The following is an 8,965-nucleotide window of genomic DNA, read 5'->3' as shown; positions in this document are numbered from 1 at the left end:
AGCTAAGCTTTGTGTATTTGGCAAACATTGTTCATTTTCTCTGTGAATTTAATATTTCTCTTCAGGGGAGTTTCAAAAGTAGTTTTTACAGTGAGACATAAGATGGATGTGTTCAAAAAAGAATCTGATTCTGGGATAGCTGTGTCTGAGAAGGAGATATTGAAATGTTTTCATTCTTGAAAAAAATTTCTGATTGGCACTTATATTATGCAGAAAGTCATAATCAATATGAAAAACAGCATTCAAGGGCATTAGCTCACAATTTTAATCATGAGTACTCTAAACATGAGAATCCACAGAAAAGAAAACTCTTGATTGAGAATCCCTTCATGGAAGACGCCCACTCTTGTGCAAAATAAAATATGTGTTTTAAGATTACTCCAGGCACTGTATTTCTAAATCCCACCCAACCTGGTCTGAAGAAGCAGGGTAGCAGGAAAGAAATGATAAACCAAGCTAGCCAGGAAAGGATGATTATGGAGTCCATGGCCTTTTACCTTGTATTCTCTGCCTCGAGCTCAAAAAGCTAGAACACCTCTTTATTAAAACCCAATACCAGGAGGTGTCAGGTCGAGAGAGAGAGAGACAAAAGTACATATTCAGTGGGCTTTTAGATATCAAAGGAAGAGGTTTAAGAAAGGATGGCATTGGGGGGACACCTTTGTTTAGGGTTGATAGTGGGTATCATCTTACACTCTTCAAGCCTGCTGCCCTGGCTGCACACAGGGCGTGCACTGACAGAGGCTAGGAGCAGAGTCCTGACTCCTGGAGCAGCCGCCCAGCACACAGAAGAGCCAAATTAAAAGTGTAAAGTTCAAGCCGCAGGTTGCCGACCACTGCCCTATCCCCTAGGAAGGGGAAGTGATCTTGGATGGTAATATTTATCCACGGCAAATATTCCAGACAGACAGGAGGGTAAAAAGGCAAGAAAATCGGATGCAGAATCCTTTGTCAGCCTACCAGCAGCTCCAAAACTTCAGAACTTGCCAGTTAGCTGCACCAAAAGACCCTGAGCACCTCGCTTGAAAACTATTTATTAAAAGATTCTCAACAGTGCCCCTATATGGAAGGTCATAGGTTGGACAACAGGCAGAGATAAGGATATTATAGGGAAATATAAAAAGCCTCCATATATAACAATTCTCCCTTCTTTAGTAAAGCAACAATAATAAGATACAAAATTAAGTAACACTCCCTATAACTACAAAGAGAAAAACTAAACAGAAAGAAAAGGGCGGCTGTTTGCATAAGTGCATCACAGGGAAAAGTAAAGAAAAACTTCTAACCTAAACACAGGGTGTCCAAAACCAGAAACGTGTCAAGGAGTCAACTACAAGCCCCAAAGATGATAGATCTATGATGTACAAGATGAAGAATTCAAAATAAGTTCTTCCTTGGAAGATCCAGTAAAGTATCCGGAATTCAATGACCAAAAATCTAATAGGCCATGGGGAGCTCCTGAGGCATTTGAAAAGCCCAGTTGTAATCCAGAGACAGAGATCCTTCGAAGAGATGCTAGAAGGCTGTGTAGCAGGTGGGATGAAGCACATTTTTCATTCATGTCCAGGTGACCAGGAAGCCCATTTTTGGGGCACTGGTTTGGGCCCCTACTTAGGAGGAGTAAGCATATCCCCAAGATCACTGGGGGGGGCAACTGTAATGATGATCAATAGGTATCTAAACTTAATCTAAGTTCTTAGTCCATGCAGAAGTCCATGAAAGGTCCAAAATTGATGTAGAAAGCACGGCTGATTATTTATTGATGGAAGCTTAAGTCACAAACCAAAACAAAATGTTCAAGGCTGAGAAACCTCCCTGTGTAGATAAATAACGAGGTTCCATCCAAAATGGATAGAACCTCCTTTTGAACCTACAATATTTTTCCCATGATGTGCCCAAGCAAAAACCGTGAGAACAGACAAAAATATCATTTAGGAAATTAACAACAGTACATCCAACCATTAACCTAAAGTTAAGAAAGCAAAATCCCGGGGCTGGAGAGATAGCATGGAGGTAAAGCGTATGCCTTTCATGCAGAAGGTTGGTGATTCGAATCCCGGCATCCCATATGGTCCCCCGGGCATGCCAGGAGCGAATTCTGAGCATAGAGCCAGGAGTAGCCCCTGAGTGCTGCTGGGTGTGACCCAAAAGCCAAAAAGGAAAAAAGAAAACAAAAACCCAGGGTGGGAGAGAGAGCATGGAGGTAGGGCGTTTGCCTTACCTGTAGAAGGATGTTGGTTTGAATCCTGGCATCTATATGGTCCCCTGAGCATGCCACGAGCGATTTCTGAGCATATAGCAAGGAGTAACCCATGTGTGCTGCCAGGTATGACCCCAAAAAATAAACAAAGCAAAAATCCTAAAGTAACACAACATCAATTTCTAAATATAAAAATTAAAATGGGAAAGAACGTTTATTACAATAGTCAAAGGAAGGCTAGTATCTAATATAAATTCAAAGAATTATAGTCAAAAGAAAAATACAGAAGGTGAATTTTCTGGGGCCGGAGAGGTGGCGCTAGAGGTAAGGTGTCTGCATTGCAAGCACTAGCCAAGGAAGGACCTTGGGTCTATCCCCGGCATCCCTATGGTCCCCCCAAGCCAGGGGCAATTTCTGAGCACTTAGCCAGGAGTAACCCCTGAGCAGCAAATGGGTGTGGCCCAAAAAGAACTGGAAAAAAAAAAAAAGGGAATTTTCTACAGAGTCCAATGCCAATCAAAATGATGAGGGATCTGGAACTCTGAAAAAGATCCTTAGAGGAGTCTGGAAAAACTGTTCGCAGCTTGATACAGGATATGAAACTCCAAAAGCCAAGGATTTCTTCCTAAGGCCGAAATCAAGAAGCTTGTAGTTGCGGGTAAAGGAGATTTTTGCATAGATGAAGGAATTTCTGAAAAATGAATGTTAAGGAGTAGGGGGAGAAAGAAAAGGATAAGGAAGAAAATAAATTGGGAAAGAGAAAGTTAAGAAAAAAGAACTGGGGCCGGAGAGATAGCATGGAGGTAAGGCATTATTTGCCTTTCATGCAGAAGGATGGTGGCTCAAATTCCGGCATCCCAAATGGTCCCCTATGCCTGCCAGAAGTAATTTCTGAGCATAGAGCCAGAAGTAATCCCCGAGTGCTTCCAGGTGTGACCCAAAAACCAAAAACAGAAAAAAAGAAAAAAGAAAAAGAACTATATACAAAATGGACAGAAATTTAACAAGACAGACAAATACAGAATTCACCTCACCCTACACTAAATGCTAATTTTACCTGATGGTCAGATGCCCACATCTGGGAGGGATCTATGGAAGGTAACAAAAGAGTTGCCTCAGGGTATAAGGAGAGTCTGCAAGAAGCCTCTGCTGGAGGCTAGAGGGAGATGAAAGAAAAAGGGTTTTGAATGCAGGGCTGCTTATGGAGTCTGCTTAAAAGGCTTAGCTTAGAAGCCACACTTGGTGGCTAGAGCCTATTAATAAAACCTTGTCTCCTGAAACTTCAGGACTGCTTGTGGATCATTTTCTTGCCACTACCCTGAACCTGCAGACCCGCTGGCTGGAAGGGGTTGCAGGCACCTGGCCCGGCTGAGAAAGGCCTCATCATTCATCCACCACCATCCAGAATTCTATAATTAATATGTAATTCTACCAAAGTGGGTATACAGATACCTTCTTTGTCACTGTTTCATTTCATTTGGGTTTATACCTAAAAGTATAATTTCTGTATTGTATATATTATCTTGTCTTTAGGGGCCAGAGCTATAGTATAGTGGATAGTGCGTTTGCCTTGCCTGTGGCCAGCCTGGGTTTGATCCCTGCCATCCCATGTGGTCCCCCAAGTCTGCCATGGGTAATTTTTTTTTTGTGGTTAGTTTTTGGGTCACATCCAGCAGCGCTCAAAGGATACTCCTGGCTTTGAGCTCAGAAATTGCTCTTGGCAGGCATGGGGGACAATATGGGATGCTGGGATTCAAACCACCATTCGTCCTGGATTGGCTGCATGTAAGGCAAACACCTTACCACTTTGCTATCTCTCTGGCCCCCCTGCCCTTGGTAATTTCTGAGTGCAGAGCCCGAAGTAAACCCTGAATGCCCCCATATGTGGCCCAAAACAAACAAATTTTTTTTATTTTCAGGCATTGTCAATCTATGCCATTTTTTTTTTTTTAATTTTTTCTTCAGTTTCAAGAATTGAACCCAGGACCTCACTTGTGATATTTGGCTCTCTTGTTGATAGCTGATTTTGGTTTTGAGTTGCATTTTCCTAATTGCTAGTATTATTGTGCCAACTTTTCAGGTAATTTGTATTATAATTTTTTTTAAGAAAATATTTATTGATTGATTTTGGGGCCACATGTGGCGGCGCTCAGGGATTACTCCTGGCTATCTACTCAGAAATCGCTCCTGGCAGGCACAAGGACCATATGAGATGCTGGGGTTCGAACCACCTTTGGTCCTGGGTAGGCTGCTTGCAAGGCAAACGCTTTATTTTTTTGAAGCTTGTTTGTTTTTGATATTTGGGTCTCACCAGGCAGTAACCAGGGGCTGCTACTGGCTCTTTGCTAGGTTGCTTCTTTGGTGCTTGGAGATCTGAGCAGCCCTCCAGCAATGTATGCTCTAGCTCTTTGAGCTGTCTTTTAGGTCTTACCCTGCAGTGTCCAAGGCTAGAGCATACACTGCTTGCAAGGCAAACACTTTATTTTTTTGAAGCTTGTTTGTTTTTGATTTTTGGGTCTTACCAGGCAGTAACCAGGGGCTGCTACTGGCTCAGTCTGCTCCTGGTGGTTCTTCTTTCAGTGCCAGGGATTGAACCAAGTTTGGCAGCATGCAAGGCAAGCACCTTAACCTCTAGTCTACTTCTCTGGCTCTCTGCTGCTGGTCCTACTGGAGATCTCTTGTATGTGATTTGTTCTTCTCTCATACTGCTTGTAACATTCTAATAATAATGTATCTCAGTTTGTCTTTTGTAGTTAATCCTACTTAAATTTTATTGAAGTTTATTTAATATAGGATTACAAATTATTTAAACATGGTTTACACAAGATTTTAAAAAAATCATTTAAACACCATGGTTTACAAATGTTCATGATGCAGTTGTGGTTTTTCACAGTTAAAAAGTTGTTCATGATTGAACTTCAGTCATACAATGTACAACATTCTTCAGCAGTGCACGTTCTCCCCCACCATCCTTAGTTTTCTTCCTGTCCTTCGCCGACGCTCTCTCTGCCTATCTCTGTGGCAGACATTTTCCTTCCCACTCTTCTCTCTTCCTTTTTATTCCTTTTAGACATTGGTTTGCAATATTGTTACTGGGAGGTTATCATACATATCACTTTATCTCCTTTCCACACCGGTTCTTGTCCAGAGTGATCATTTACAACTATCATTATCATAGTGGTCCCTTCTCTGTCCTGATTGCACTTCCCTGCTATTTGTGGCAAGTTTCCTACCACCATGGTCTTGTCTTCCTGGCCAGTCTATTGTCTCTGTACATTATTGTGGTACTACATTTTTTGGATGGGGGGGGCATACCTAGTGATGCTCGGGTTACTCCTGGCTGTGTGCTCAGAAATTACTCCTGGCTTGGGGGACCATATGGGATGCCTGGGATCGAACTGAGGTTCATCCTGGTCAGCCATGTGCAAGGTAAACACCATACCACTGCGCTAATAAAAAAATACTACATTTTTTTAAATTCCACAAATGAGTGTGGCCATTTTATACTTATCCCTCTCCCTCTGACTCATTTCATTCAGTGCATTACTCTCTCTATCCATACATGTATAAGTAAATTTTATGGTTTTATTTTTCCTAACAGCTGTGTCTTACTCCATTGTGTAGATGTACCATAGTTTCTTTAGTCACTCATCTGTTCTTAGGTTGTTTCCAGATCCTTTTTCTTTTTTGGGGTCACACCTGGCATCGCACAGGTATTACTCCTAGCTCTACCCTCAGAAGTTGCTTCTGGCAGGCTCGAGGGACCATATGTGATGCCAGGATTTGAACCACAATCCGTCCTGTGTTGGGTGCGTGCGTGCAAGGCAAACACCTTACCGCTGTGCTATAGCTCCGGCCCTGTTTCCAGATTCTTGCTATTTTGAATAGTGCTGCAATGAACATAGAAATGTAAAAGGCTGTTCTGCATTGTGTTTTGGGGCTCGTAGGATACATTCCTAGGAGTGATATTGTTGGATCACATGGAAGCTCAGTTTCTAATTTTTTGAGGAATATATTGTTTTCCAAAAAAGCTGGACAGTTGACATAACTACCAGCAGTGAAGGAGAGTTCTTTCTCCCTGCATCTAGCTTGGGGGACCATATGGGACGCCAGGTTATTGAACTTCGGTCCATTCTAGGCTAGCGCGTGCAAGGCAGACAGACACCTTACCACTTGCACCACTGCTCTGGCCCCTGCACTTCAGCTCTTGATCAATTTCCCTGGCTTTTTTGCGGGGGGAGGGGGGCACACACCCCGATAGTGCTCAGGGGTTTATTCCTGGCTCTGCTCAGAAATTACTTCTGGCAGGCTGAAGGGACCATATAGGATGCTGGAGGGTGGAGGGTAAAACCTGGGCCTGCCATGTGCAAGGCAAATGCCCTACCCACTGTGCTGTCACTCCGGCCCCAGACTTTTTAAGTGTACTTTTCTGGGAGAAGAGGCACTCACACCTGACACTTCTGGGAACATACAGTGCTGGGATTTGAATTACCGTTGTGGCCTCATGCTTGCAAGTGTCTTCACTTTTTTGTATTACCTGACTCAGGTAGTGGAGTTGATATCATTGTGTTTCATTAATAAGTGTTTAACAATTAAAGTTACTTGACAAGATAATAGAATTAAAGTATTGAATTAAAATCATGTGAATTCCCTAGTATTTTCACATTACTTGTCAGATATTGAATTTGGTTATTTGGGGATTTTTTCCCCCACTTTGATTGTTTACTGAAAGATCTTTAACCCAACCAAACTTCCGGAGTTAGTCACTTGGTTATTGTTACTGCTGATTTTTATCAGAAACAGGAAATTGTCAAGCTATGTGTAAAGTTCAGCAGAATCTAAAATTGCTCTTTATAATAGAATTTTTTTCAATTACTAGCTGTTTCCTTACATTTTTCTCAATTAAGACAATTGACTTGTCTAAAATGGCCATATTTATCATGATCTGTGTATATAGCAAATAGTTCACATATCATACACAATGTTATAATCATTCCAGTGTTATTGGTTACACAGTTTGACAAACTGACATTTCAAGCATCTAATGAGTTTGTAAAATAGGCTGGGAAGAAACATGGTTTGGGTGTTTTGCCTCATGTTATTTGGTCACGTTCTTTTGATATGATTAACCTGTAAAACCTGATTTGTTTTCTGTTCCTATAGTTTTGTCTTTGCTAGAATGTTATATAATAGTCTTTTAAATCTAACTTTAAAGGATTTTCTAGGTTGTCTAATAATTGCTTAACTGCCAGACCTTTAGCCTTTATTTAGCCTTTAAGGGCTGCATTATTTTGCATTTTCAGGAGTGATAATTGCATTCTTGTTTTCTTTGTCCTCTCTCTCCTTCTCTAAAGTTTAATAAAATATTGTTGTAATAATGGCATTTTGTGGGTTGAGGTTTTTTTTTGTGGGGTGGGGGGACGATAGGGAGATGATACCTAGTTGTGGTCAAATCTTTCCTAGCTCTGTGCTCAGGATCACTCTTGCTGGTCCTAGTGTTGAGAATTGAACCTGTCTCAGTTGTGTTCAAGGCAAGTGTCTAAAACTGCTGTACTATTTCTCCAGCCTCTGTGTGTGTGTGTGTGTGTGTGTGTGTGTGTGTGTGTGTGTGTGTGTGTGTGTGTGTATGTGTGTATTTCTAATTTGCATTTCTGGTATAACTAATGATACACAGTTCACAGTCTGAGGTATCTTTTCTTTGCCTTTTTTCCCTTTTTTTTGGGGGGGGGGGCACACATGGCAGCGCTCAGGCATTACTCCTAGCTGTGCTCAGAAATCACTCCTGGCAGGCTTGGGGAGCCATATGAGATGCTGGGGATGAACCCATGTTGTCTGTGTGCAAGGTTAATGTCCTACTTGCTGTGGCACAGGCAGCCCGAGGTATTTTTCTTATGCTGGAGTCACTAAGTGGGTCTACAAATCTGGTCCAACTTGGTGCTGAGTCCTCAACTTATTACAGCCCATTTCTTTTGAGCTGTCAGCCTTAATAATCTCAGGATTGCTTTGGGGATGCCCTTCTTTCCTTATATTGTGAGTTACCAACTTTATAGACTTATATCCAACCTATAAAATATATCCTCTTTGTCTTCTTACATTTCAGATCTGCCTTTGTCCTGCTGTAGTAGATAATTAAAACCTAGGCTTACACTCTTAGTGTTCTTTTCTGACCAACTCCCTCACCCCCAAGTATTTTTTAAACACTACCTTAAAACACCTTTTAAACACTACCCTTAAAAAAAAAAACAAAACCCGGGCCCGGAGAGATAGCACAGCGGCGTTTGCCTTGCAAGCAGCCAATCCAGGACCAAAGGTGGTTGGTTCGATTCCCGGTGTCCCATATGGTCCCCCGTGCCTGCCAGGAGCTATTTCTGAGCAGACAGCCAGGAATAACCCCTGAGCAACGCCGGGTGTGGCCCAAAAACCAAAAACCAAAAAAAACAAAAAACAAAAAAAACCCTAACCTAATAGTGAGGCTCCTTAAAGGGGGGCGCGTTTAACCTCGGCAAACACTGTCATAACAAGCTAAGCCCCGTGTTTATGTCTCTGTATGTCTCTGGAGCTGAGAGTTGCTGTGTCCTGCTTCAAACCCCCGCTTCGAAAAGCGATGCATTGCAAAACATGCTCAATTTAGCCATTCATCCAGACATCACCTCTGATAAAAAAAAATCAGCTAAAATTATTTTATATTTTTTGTTTTGCAGGTTAAAGTTTTTTTTAATAAATATACTATTTACAGTCATGCGGGGGGGGGGGCGCGAAAAATGT

This window comes from Suncus etruscus, chromosome 6, assembly GCF_024139225.1.
Source record: "Suncus etruscus isolate mSunEtr1 chromosome 6, mSunEtr1.pri.cur, whole genome shotgun sequence".
NCBI classification, from domain to species: domain Eukaryota; kingdom Metazoa; phylum Chordata; class Mammalia; order Eulipotyphla; family Soricidae; genus Suncus; species Suncus etruscus.
Note: the sequence above shows the minus strand (reverse complement) of the source record.